Source organism: Colobus angolensis, unplaced genomic scaffold, assembly GCF_000951035.1.
Source record: "Colobus angolensis palliatus isolate OR3802 unplaced genomic scaffold, Cang.pa_1.0 Scaffold132, whole genome shotgun sequence".
Lineage (NCBI taxonomy): Eukaryota > Metazoa > Chordata > Mammalia > Primates > Cercopithecidae > Colobus > Colobus angolensis.
In genome coordinates, this window is record NW_012114400.1 from 1631605 (window position 1) to 1644582 (window position 12978).

A 12978-nucleotide genomic window follows, 5' to 3' on the forward strand; every position below is an offset into this window, starting at 1 on the left:
TTGGTATTGTTTATCCATTCCTCTGTTGATGGAGACTTTTGGTAATACTGCAGCAAACATTATTGTAGAAGTATATAATTGAGTTCTGCCTTCTGTTATTTTGGGTATATATGAAGGAATAGAATTACTGCATCATATGATAATTCTATGTTTAATTTTTTGAGGAACTCCAAACTGTTTTCCATAGCAGCTTCATTCTTTTATATTCCCGCCACCAATGAACAAGGGTTCTGGTTTTTTTGCATCCTCTGTAATACTTGTTATTTTATTTTCTTCTTTTTAAAATAATTATCTGAAGGGGTATCCTTATGATAGCTGTCTTATTGGATGTCTCCTTTCATTGTGGTTTTAATTTGCATTTCCCTAATAGCTTGTGATGCTGAGCATCTTTTCCTGTACTTATTGGCCATTTGTGTATTTTCTGTGAAGAAATGTGTATTCATGTCCTTCACCCATTTTTGATTGGGTTCTGTTATTGTTGAGTCGTGGACATTCTTTATTCTAGCTAGTAATCCATTATCAGATACATGATCTGCAAATATTTTCTCCCATTCTGTGGGTTTTCTTTTGATTCCCTTGATCATTGACAGAATTTGATGTACAGAATTTTTTTATTTTGGTGAAGTCTAGTATATGTGTGTTTTTTCTTTTGGCTGTGCTATTGGTGTCATATTCAGGAAGATTGCCAAATCCAGTGTCATGAAGATATTCCTCTTTTAAGAGTTTTGTAGTTTTAGCTCTTGGTCTTTGATCCATTTTGAGTTTTGTATATGGTGAAAGTTCAGTGTCCAGCTTTGTTCATTTGTATTTGGATATCCAGTTTTCTTTTTTTTTTTTTTTTTTGAGATGGAGTCTCGCTCTATCGCCCAGGCTGGAGTGCAGTGGCCGGATCTCAGCTCACTGCAAGCTCCGCCTCCCGGGTTTACGCCATTCTCCTGCCTCAGCCTCCCAAGTAGCTGGGACTACAGGCGCCCGCCACCTCGTCTGGCTAGTTTTTTGTATTTTTTAGTAGAGACGGGGTTTAACGTGTTAGCCAGGATGGTCTCGATCTCCTGACCTCGTGATCCACCCGCCTCGGCCTCCCAAAGTGCTGGGATTACAGGCTTGAGCCACCACGCCCGGCCAGATATCCAGTTTTCTTAGCCCTTTCTCCACTGAATGATCTTGGTGCTCTTGTTCTAAATCATATGTGAGGGTTTATTTCTGGGTGTTGTATTCTATTGGTCTATATGTTTGTTCTTATGCCAAGTACCACACTATTTTGATTATTTTAGCTTTGTAATAAGTTTTGCATTTTATCATTTCTAACCCTTTGAGTCTTAGGAAGACAGTATTTCCTTTGTGTACATTTGAGAAGACAAAGGCTCAGGATTCTGATTTGGATAACTAAATGTGAGGTAACTGAAATGCCAAGTGAGAAAAGGCATCTCTTAAATTCCCATTGTATTTCTATTCAGAAAAGTTTCAGTTTCCCCCAAAATAGCCTCAACCTCCCCCCCCCCCAAAAAAAAAAATCACACTCCAGAGAATTATCACTCTTGACCTATCTGGAACCTCACTGAAAAGCTCTTTTCTCTGAGCATGTCTTTGACTGGACTCAGCTCACTTTGCTTAAAAAGCTCTATTTGCATGGTGTTTGTGAAAAACAGTTCCCTGCAGTTGTTTTAACACAGCACTTGCCTGAGGCATGTGGGGCTAAAAAGCAGCTGAGTAAAAAGTAAGAAATGTAGAGGGTTTTGAAAAGTTCCATTATGTTCCTGGGAATCTCAAAGGCCACGCTTATGTGCAAGACTGCATGTCCAAGAAAAAAATCTAAGGCACTAAACTCTCCTGTAGCTGACATTGAGGCTGTGTGCCAGCAGGAAGTGAAGGGTAAGCCACAGTTGTAAACTATATGCTGGAGTTTTGAAGGCATATCCCAGACAGAGTGCTTTAGCAAGACAGAGACTGGATCAGAGCATATGAAGAAGTCTGTCTAGTTATTAGCTGACCACTAAGCTAATGAAGCAGAGACTTCAGTGGTCACAGCAGAGAATGCACACATTACAGGGTTAGTCAAAAGAAGGCCACTGAACAGCAAACAACAAACCCTGGGGACCTAAAGGGATTCTGATTTCCAGAGTTGCTACATTGTATTACAGTCTCCCATTATCCAAGGTTTTGCCCTTGTGGTTTGTTACCCATGGTCAACTGCACTCTGAAAATACTAAATGGAAAACCCCAGAAATGACTCGTAAGTTTTAAACTGCACACTGTTCTGAGTAGCCTGAGGAAATCTTATGCCATTCCACTTGGGACATGAATTATCCCCGTGTCCAGCGTATCTTTGCTGTATATGCTACTCGTCCATTAGTCACTTAGTACCTGTTATGGTTACGAGGTTGATTGTCATAGTATTGCAGTGTTTGTGTTCATTTTACTTAATGGCCCCAAAATGCAAGGGTAGTGATGTTGACAATTTGGGTATACCAAAGAGAAGCCATAAAGTGCTTCCGTTAAGTGAAAAAATAAGAGTTCTTGACTTAATAAGGAAAGAAAAAGTAAATTATGCTGAATTTGGTGAGATCTGTGAGAAGAACAAATCTTTTTTCTATGTCAAAGTTGAGACAAAGCTCATGAAATTGTGAACAGTATATTGTTATGATTGTATATTGTTGTTGATCTGCCTAATTGATAAACTTTACCATAGGTATGTGGGTGTAGGAAAAAACGTAAGAAGTACTACAGGGTTTGGTACAACCTGTGGATTCAGGGATCCCCTGGGGATCTTAGAACATATCCCCAAGGATAAAGGGGGGACTACTGCATTTTAAAAGCCTAGTTTTCAACAGAAAATTACAAGACATATAAAGAAACAGAATTATCTATGAGGAAATCCAGATGTTGGACTAATTAGATACTTTTGTCAGCTTTTAAAAACATGTTCAAAGATCTAAAACCATGTCTGAAGAACTAAATAAGAGAGGAATGTCTCACCAAATAAATACCAATAAAAAAATTATGAACAAACCAAATGGAAATGTGGACTGAAAGATAAAAAGAATCAAAATGTAAAATTCACTAGAGTCTCAACAGTGGATTCAAACTGGTAGAAGAAATAACTTGAAGACAGGCCAATTGAGAATATCCTGTCTGAAAAACAAGAGTGAAAGACTGGAACCTCAGAGACATGTAGGACACTGTCAATTATACTAGCACCCAGAACTGGAGTTCCAGAAGGAGAGGAAGGAAAGGAGCAGAAAGTGTATATTTGAAGAAATAATTGCCGAAGGTTTAAAAATTTGATGAGAAACATTTAAACATTTGATGAGAAAAATTTGATGAGCACATTTAAAAAGCTCAACAAACTACCATATAAACTCAAAGAGATCCACAAAACTAAGAGTACTGTGAACAGCATGAGAAAAGCAATTCACAAACCAGGGGTCCTAAATAAGATTAACAGCTCACTTCTCATAATAAGCTACCATAGAGGCCAGGATGCAGTGAATGCACATTCCCAAGTACTGAAAGAAAAATATAGCCAAGAAATCTTTTATCAGTAAAATTATTCCACAAAAACGAAGGAGAAATTAATAAGACATGCCCACATAAACAAAAACAAAGACTATCACTAGTAAACCTTAACTACAAGAAATACTAACGGGAGTTCTTTAGGCTGAAATGAAAGATTAGATAGTAACATGAGTCCACACAAAGAAATAGCACTGGAAAAGGTAACTGAATAAATATAAAAGACAGTATAAATGTGTTAGCTCAGGCTGCTATAACAACGTATAGACCAGACGGCTTAAACAAGAGATACTTATTTCTTTTTTTTTTTTGGAGACGGAGTCTAGCTCTGTCGCCCAGGCTGGAGTGCAGTGGCGCGATCTCGGCTCACTGCAAGCTCCGCCTCCCGGGTTTACGCCATTCTTCTGCCTCAGCCTCCGGAGTAGCTGGGACTACAGGCGCCCACCATCTCGCCCGGCTAGTTTTTTGTATTTTTTAGTAGAGACGGGGTTTCACCGTGTAGCTCAGGATGGTCTCGATCTCCTGACCTCGTGATCCACCCGTCTCGGCCTCCCAAAATGCTGGGATTACAGGCTTGAGCCACCGCGCCCGGCCGAGATACTTATTTCTCATTGTGAAAGCATGGAGGCCAGAAAGAAGTTGCAGAATATTTTCCAGGTGCTGAAAGGAAACTGCTAATCCAGGTACCTTAGCAAAAACATCCTTTGGTCATGAAGGGAGAAGAATTTGCTGCCAGCAGACCTGCCCAAAAAAGAATGGCTAAAGGAAATTCTATAAACAAGAAGGGCATGATAATAGAAGGAACCCTGGAACATGATATATAGAGAAAGGACGCAATGAGAAAAAAAATATGACTAAATTGAATGCACTCTCCTCCTAAGTTCTCTAAATGTTGCTTGATGGCTGAAGTAGAAGTTATGCCATTGATGTTCAAAATGTATGTAGAGTTAATATTTAATGATTATAAACAGGAATAGTTAAAGGGAGGTAGGTTTTCTATACTTCACTTGAATTGGCAAAATCAGTAGACAAGTTGTTTTTATCTAATAGAGCAACCACTGAATGTGGTTTTATAGTGTTTACGCAGAGATACACTCTAAAAGTAGAATTCTGAAAAATGTTCAAGTAACAGCCAGAAAATGAAAAACAATACAACAAATACAGAAATACATTGTATTTCTGAGTAGAAATACAATGGGAATTTAAGAGATGCCTTTTCTCACTTGGCATTTCAGTTACCTCACATTTAGTTATCCAAAATCCAAAGCCTTTGTCTTCTCAAATAAATGTACACAAAGGAAATACTGTCTTCCTAAGGCTCAAAGGGTTAGAAATGATATGACGCAAAAGTTATTACAATAAAAAACCCACTTAAGCCCTAATATATCAATAATTACATGAAATGTAAATAGTCTAAATATACCAATTAAAAGATTGGGAAATTAGTTTAAAAACATGACCCAGCTGAGGCTGGGTGCTGTGGCTCACGCCTGTAATCCCAGCACTTTGAGAGGCTGAGGCGAGTGGATCACGAGGTCAGGAGATCAAGACCATCCTGGCTAACACTGTGAAACCCCGTCTCTACTAAAAATAAATTAGTCAGGTGTGGTGGTGGGCGCCTGTAGTCCCAGCTACTTGGGAGGCTGAGGCAGGAGAATGGTGTGAACCCAGGTCCACCTCCTGGATTCAAGCAATTCTCCTGCCTTAGCCTCCTGAGTAGCTGGGATTACCTGCACGTGCGCGACCACAGCCGACTAATTTTTGTATTTTTAGTAGAAACAGAGTTCCACCATGTTGGTCGGGCTGGTCTCGAACTCCTGACCTTGTGATCCACCTGCCTCGGCCTCCCAAAGTGCTGGGCTTACAGGTGTGAGCCACAGTGCCCGGCCTATACCTTCGTTTTTAGTGCACATGGAACATACACCAAGATTGGCCATATCCTGGGCCGCAAAACAAACCTCAACAAATTTAAATGCACGTAAGTCATAAAGAGTGCCTTTTTCCTTTTTTAAAGAAGAGTCAAAATAGATCTCAACATCAGAAATATGAGGAACATCTCTAAACATTTGAAAATTGAACATCATGTTTCTAAATCATCCATGGGTCAAAGAGAGAGTCTCAAGGGAAGTTAAAAGCAAACAACTTTGAACTGAATGAAAATACATCAGAATTTATAGGATATAAAGTGTTGAGGGAAATTTATAGCACTAAATGTATACCTTCAAGCAGAAGAGTCTCAATAAATTACCTCAAGAAACTAGAAACTCAAGGTCCAAGCAGAAGGGGAAAGATAAAAGCAGAAATAGATGAAATAAAAGGAGAATTACAATGAAATAAAAGGCTGGTTATTTGAAAAGATCAATAAAATGGACAAATCTCTAACAAGATAAATGAGAGAAGGAAAGAAGACACATATTATCCACACCATGGATGAAATGGGGGATATACTTACCACTACATACCCTACTGACATCAAAAGTATAAGAGAACAAACAACTCTACACATGTAAATTTGATAAATGAAGTAGACCAATTACTTAAAAAACAGAAGCTAACACAACACACCTAATATTAAAAAGATAATTTACATAGCCCTCTAGTGTTCAGGAAATTGAATGCACAAATTAATAACTCCCCAAAGAAACCTTCAAGCTCCAGTGATTTCACTGGAGAATTCTACCAAATGTTTAAAGAGAAATTAATGCCAGTTCTACAGTCTCTTTCAAAATATAGGGGAGAAGGGAACGTTAATTTATTTCATGAAGTTATTATCACCCTAAACCAAAACCAGACAGTTAAGAAAATCTCAGGTCTGCATTTTTGATGAATATAGACTAAAAATAAAAAAAAAAAAATTTGACGAGTAGAATTCAGTAATACATACAAAGAATTATGTATTATGACTTGGAGTTTATTCCAGATGCAAGGCAGTTTCAGTATTCAAAATTCAGTTAATTTAATCTTCCATATTAAAAGGCTAAAAAACAAAATCAACTGATGCAGAAAAAGCAGCTGATGAAATTCAACACCCATTCATGATTTATAAAACTCTCAGAGGCCTGGCATGGTGGCTCATGTCTGTAATCCCAGCACTTTGGGAGGCCAGGTGGGTGGATTGCACAAGCCCAGGAGTTTGACCAGCCTGGGCAACATGGGGAAACCCTGTCTCTACAAAAATTAGCTGGGCATGGTGGCATGCACCTCTGGTGAGTCCCAGCTCCTTGAGAGGCTGAGGTGGGAGGATCACCCAAGACAAGGAGGTTGAAGCTGCAGTGAACCCTGATTGCACCACTGCACTTCAGCCTGGGTGACATAGTGAGACCCTGTCTCAATAAAAACAAAAAACAACTTTCAGAAAATTAGGAATAGAGGGCAACTTCAACTTGACAAACAGCATCTACAAAAAAATCCTATGGCTAACATATTTAATTGTGAAACACTTCAGTTCTCCCTGTGATTGTGAACAAGTATGCTGTCATTACTTATTCATCATGGAAATTCTAAACAAGAGAATAAAGAAAGAAAAAGAGAAAATGCATACAGATCAAAAAGGAAAAACTACCCCATTTGCAGATAGTTTTGTCTACATATAAAATCAGAAATTTGTAGAAACACTTCTAGAACTAATAAGTAAATTCAGCAAGGTTGAAAGATACTAGATAAACATAGAAAAAATAGTATTTCTATATATTAGTGATTAACACGTGGATACTGAAATTTTAAAATATTACATAGCCTTTTTTTTTTTTTTTTTAAGACTTCTTTGTAAATATACGAGTTCAAAGGGAAAAAAAAGTAGCTTTTATCCCAGGAATGCAAGATTGGTTCAACAAACAAGTCAACTGCTGTAATATACCAATAAAGTACAAAACTAACATAATCGTCCGTTACAGATCCAGAAAAGCATTTGAAAAAAAACTTCAACCTTTTGTGACTAAAAAAAAACCTCAACAAAAGAGGAATAAAAGGAAACATACTAAAAAAGGCATTTAAGAAAAAACACACAGCTAATTTCATACTTAATGGTGGTAGAATGAATGTTGATACCCTATCTTAATTTTCCAAGGTTTTCGTAACAAATTATTCCAAACTTGGTGGCTTAAATTTGTTCTCACAGTTCTGGAGGCCAGAAATCTGAAATCAAGGTGTCAGTAGGGTGGATTTCTTATGGAAGCTGTGAGGGAGAATCCATTCCGTTACACTGTCCTAGCTTCTTGTGGCTACTGGCAATTTGTGGCATTCCTTAACTTTTGGATGTATCATTCCAGTCTTTGCCTCCATCTTTTTTTTTTTTTTTAAGATGGAGTGTTGCTCTGTTGCTCAGGCTGGAGTGCAGTGGCGTAATCTCAGCTCACTGCAGCCTCTGCCTCCCAGGTTCAAGCAATTCTCCTGCCTCAGCCTCCTGAGTAGTTGAGACTACAGGCATGTGCCACCATGCCCAGCTAATTTTTTGTACTTTTAGTAGAGATGGGGTTTCACCATGTTGGCCAGGCTGGTCTCAAACTCCTGACCTCAGCCTCCCAAAGTGCTGGGATTACAGGCATGAGCCACCATGCCCAGACTTTGCCTTCATCTTCACGTGGCCTTCCCCTCTGTGTCTATGTCTTCTTTTCTAAGGACACCTGTCATTGGATTTAGGACCCACCTTAATCCAGGATGATTTCATCTCAAGATCCTTAATTACATTTGTAAAGACCCTTATTCTGAATAAAGTCACATTCTGAAGTCTGGGTAGGCATGTCTTTTGAGGGCCACTATTCAAGTCATTATAGTACACTCTCAGATCCCTCAAAATTCAAGTCTGTCCCACATGCAAAATACCTTCATTCAATCCAACATCCCCCTTAATCAACCTATTCCAGCATCACCCTGTACATCTAATACCTCTTGTAAATATTTTTAACCCACAAAGCCCCAAATCTTATCTAAATCAGGTATGGGTGATACTCTTGGGTATGATCCATCCTAGGGCATAATTCCTTTCTATCTGTAGAGCTGTGGACTAGAAAACCAACTATCTGCTCCCTAAATACAATGGTGGGACAAGCATTGGATAGCCAATCCCATTCCCAAAGGGAGAAGGAGGAATGAATAAAGGTATCACAGATCCCAAACAAGTTCAAAACCCAGCAGAGAAAATTCCATTAGGTTTGACAGCTTGAGAATTACCCTCTGCAGCTTAATGCTCTGCTCTCCGGAGTCATAGTGTTCCACACTCTGGGTCCATGGAGGCTCCTTTGGCTCTCCAGAGGGGGCCACCTGTCTGCCCTCTGCTTCTGCACCTATGCCTCTGCTTTTGGAGTCATTCTTCTTTTCTCTCAAAAGGTAGCATATGTTTGCAGTTGAGTAGCCTTATCAGTCTGTTCCCTGCCTGTAGAATTTTGAGAATCCAACAACCTTTTGCATTTTGTATAGTCTCTGTCCCTTTCATTCTAAGCCGGGCAATGTTTCTGCTGCTATAACATTCTCAAAATCCTTGTCTGTCTCCCATGTCTCATCCCATGGAGATCCTTGCCATTAGACAAGAGAGATCTTGTCTTGATAGATAGACCTGTCTCTTGATAGATCCTTCCTGGATAACCCCATCTCTATTTCTGGCTTTTGCTAAGACAGTTGATTACATCCACGAGTCACACACCTAATCTCTTCAGCAAAAGGTTGTCCAGTCGCTCCCTTGGCCCTCTCTCCACAGCATGCCTTTCCAACAGTATATTTGTTACTTAGCATCCTCTGCAATCAGGATAGGATGAGACTCTCGAAAATCTTCAAGTGCTGGTTGCTTTTTGCCTAATAGTTACCTCCTCAATTTATCTCTTTCCTCTAACATTTTATTCTAAGCAGCAAGGAGAAATCAGGCTGAGCCTTCAACACTTGTTACTTGAAAATCTCAGTTAAATATCCAAGTTTGTGGCTTATAAGTTCTAGTTTTTACCCAACAGTAAAACATAATTTAGTGGGTTGACACGGAGTCTCGCTCTGTCACCCAGGCTAGAGTGCAGTGGCGTGATCTCAGCTCACTGCAACCTCTGCCTCCTGGGTTTAAACAATTCTCTTGCCTCTGCCTCCCAAGTAGCTGGGACTATAGGTGCACAGAACCACACCCGGCTAATTTTTTGTATTTTAGTAGAGACGGGGTTTCACCGTGTTGCCCAGGCTGGTCTCAAACTCCTGAGCTCAGGCAATCTCCCGCCTCGGCCTCCCAAAGTGCTGGGATTACAGACGTGAGCCACCGTGCCCGGCTTTTTTTTTTTTTTTAAAGAGGGTCTCACTATGGTCTCTCTTAACTATTAACTCCTGTGCAGTAGCTATTCACAGGCATTATCATGGCACACTACAGCCTCAAACTCCTGGGCTCAAGTGATCCTCCTGCCTCAGTCTTCTGAGTAGCTGGGACTACAGGTGCATACCATCATGGCCCACTAATATAGCCAAGTTTTATGCCACTTTATATCAAGGATTGCCTTTTCTCCAGTTTCCACTGTTGGGTTCTTCATCAAAGACCTCACCAGAAGCATTTATTAATATTCATATTTCTACCAACATTCTGTTCATGAGAATATATTCTCTTAAGATAAAAAGCTTTCTATAACATGTACTTCACTTCCTTTTTAGCCCTCTCAAGAGTCACATTTAACATCCATATTTCTTCCAATTTTTTCTGTCTTCAAGGCAATGTAGGTGGGAATTCAAGTCCAGCCTGAGCAACATAGTGATACCCTGTTTCTCCAAAAACTAAAAAATTTAGCCATATATGGTGGTGCACAGCTATAGTTCTAGAACAAAAGCAAGCAAAACTCAAAATGGATTCAAGACTTAAGACCTGAAACTATAAAACTGAACTGAACTACCTGAAACTGTAAAACTAGTAAAAATAAAACACAGGGAAAAAGTTTTTTGACACTGCTCTGGGCAATTATTTTGTTTGATATGACCTCAAAAGCACAGGCAACAAAAGTGAAAATAGACAAATGTGATTGCATCAAACTAAAATGCTTCTGATACAGCAAAGGAAACAATCCACAGAGTGAAAAGACAACCTACAGAATGGGAGAAAATATCTGCAAACCACACATCTAACAAGGAGTCAATATCCAAAACATATAAGGAATTCGAAAAACTCAAAAGCAAGAAAACAATCTGATTAAAAAATGGGCAAAGGACTTGAATAGACATTTCTCAAAAGAATACATACAAGTGGACAATAAGTATATGAAAAAATGCTGAATATTACTAATCAGGAAAATGCAAATGAGATACCACCTCACATTTGTTAGAATGGCTATTGTGAAAGACAGAAGATAAATATGGGCAAGGGTATGGAGAAGGAACCCTTGTACACTGTTAGTGGGAATGTAAATTAGTATAACCCTGATGGAAAACAATATGGAGGTTCCCTAAAAAATAACAATAAAGCTGGGTTTGGTGGCTCATGCCTGTAATCTCAGAACTTTGGGAGGCTGAGGCGGGAGGACTGCTTGAGGCCAGAAGTTCGAGGCAATAGTGAATCATGATTGTGCCCCTTCATCCCAGCCTGAATGACAGAGCGAGACCCTATCTCTAACAAAACTAGATGATCCAGCAACCTCACTCTTGGTATTTATCCAAAGAAAATGAAATCATTCTGTCAAAGAGATATCTGCACTCCTATGCTTATTGCAGCCACTCCAATTTTGTTGCAGCATTATTCACAATAACTAAGATATGAAATCAACATAACTGTCCAATGATGGACGACTGGATTAAGAAAATGTGTACATATACAATGGAACAGTATTCAGCCATTTGAAAGGGGAATTCTGTCATTTGTGACAACGTGGATGAAACTGAAGAACATTATGCTAAGTAAAATAGGCCAGACATAAACGAATACTATGTGTTCTCACTTACATGTGAAATATAAAACAGTCAAACTCATAGAATCAGAAGAACAGTGGTTGCCTGGGGCTAGGGGTTGCGTATAGAGAGGGATTGGGAGATGCTGTCAAAGGGTATAATTAAAAATTTTTTTAAAAACAAAGATGCAAAGATGAAAGAGATAATGCAATGCCATGGACTAAATGTTTTTGTTCCCCCAAATTCGTATGTGAAAATCTAAGCTCCAATATGACAGTATTTGGAGTTGGGGGCCTCTGGGAAGTGATTACACATTGTATATACATGTATCAAAATATCCCATGTACCCCCAAAATATGTACAATTATGATATATCAATTAAAAAATACAAAATAACCCTAACAGAAGTACTAGAATGTAATGTGAAATGTATATCACAGAAAGTAATAAAGGCCAGGTGTGGTGGCTCACGCCTATAATCCTAGCATTTTGGGAGGCTGAGTCAGGAAGACTGCTTGAGCCCAGGAGTTCAAGACCAGCCTAGGCAACATAGGGAGACCTCATCTCTACAAAAAATTTAAAAATTAGCCAAGTGTGGTGACTCATGCCTGTGGTCCCAGCTACTCAGGAGGCTGAAGTGGGAGGATCACCTGAGCCCGGAAAATCAAGGCTGCAGTGAGCTGTGATTGCACCACTGCACTCCAGCCTGGGAGACAGAGCAAGACTTCATGTCAAAAAAAAAAAAAAAAGTAATAAAAAGATGGAAATAGAGTAAAAAATAATAATTAAATAAATCTACCCAGAAGGTCTGAAATCTGAAGGTTTCAGGAAGAGAAAGATGGAATGAAGGAAAGAAAATTATTAAACAATGTAAGAAAATTACTCTGAAGTGAAGGACTTGAATTTCTTAATTTCTTTTCTCTTTTCTTTCTTTCTTTTTTTTTTTTTTTTGGAGAGGGAGTCTTGCTCTGTCACCCAGGCTGGAGTGCAATGGTGCAATCTTGGCTCACTACAACCTCTGCCTCCGGGGTTCAACCTCCACCTTCAGGATTCTCCTGCCTCAGCCTCCCAAGTAGCTGGGACTACAGGCACGTGCCACCACACCTGGCTAATTTTTTGTATTTTTAGCACAGACGGGGTTTCACTGTGTTAGCCAGGATGGTCTCGATCTCCTGACCTTGTGATCCGCCTGCATTGGCCTCCCAAAGTGCTGGGATTACAGGTGTGAGCCACCATGCCTGGCCAGGACTTGAACTTCTAAAGAACCCAGAGAATGCCTAGCACAAACAATTTTTTTAAAAAGATGCACATCAAGCATAATATAAGATAAAAAGACGCTAAAATTTCCAGAAAGCGCGTGTGCACACACACACACACTCACACTCCCTCTCTTCTCTCTGTCAAAAAGATCAGAAATCATAGAATGGATGTCTCAAAAATTGTTTAAGAAAATTAAATCATCTGTATCTTCTGTAGATTTTTTTTTTTTTTGAGACAGAATTTTGCTCATTACCCAGGCTGCAGTGCAATTGCACAATCTCGGCTCACTGCAACCTATGCCTCCCGGGTTCAAGAGATTCTCCTGCCTCAGCCTCCCCAGTAGCTGGGATTACAGGCATGTGCCACCATGCC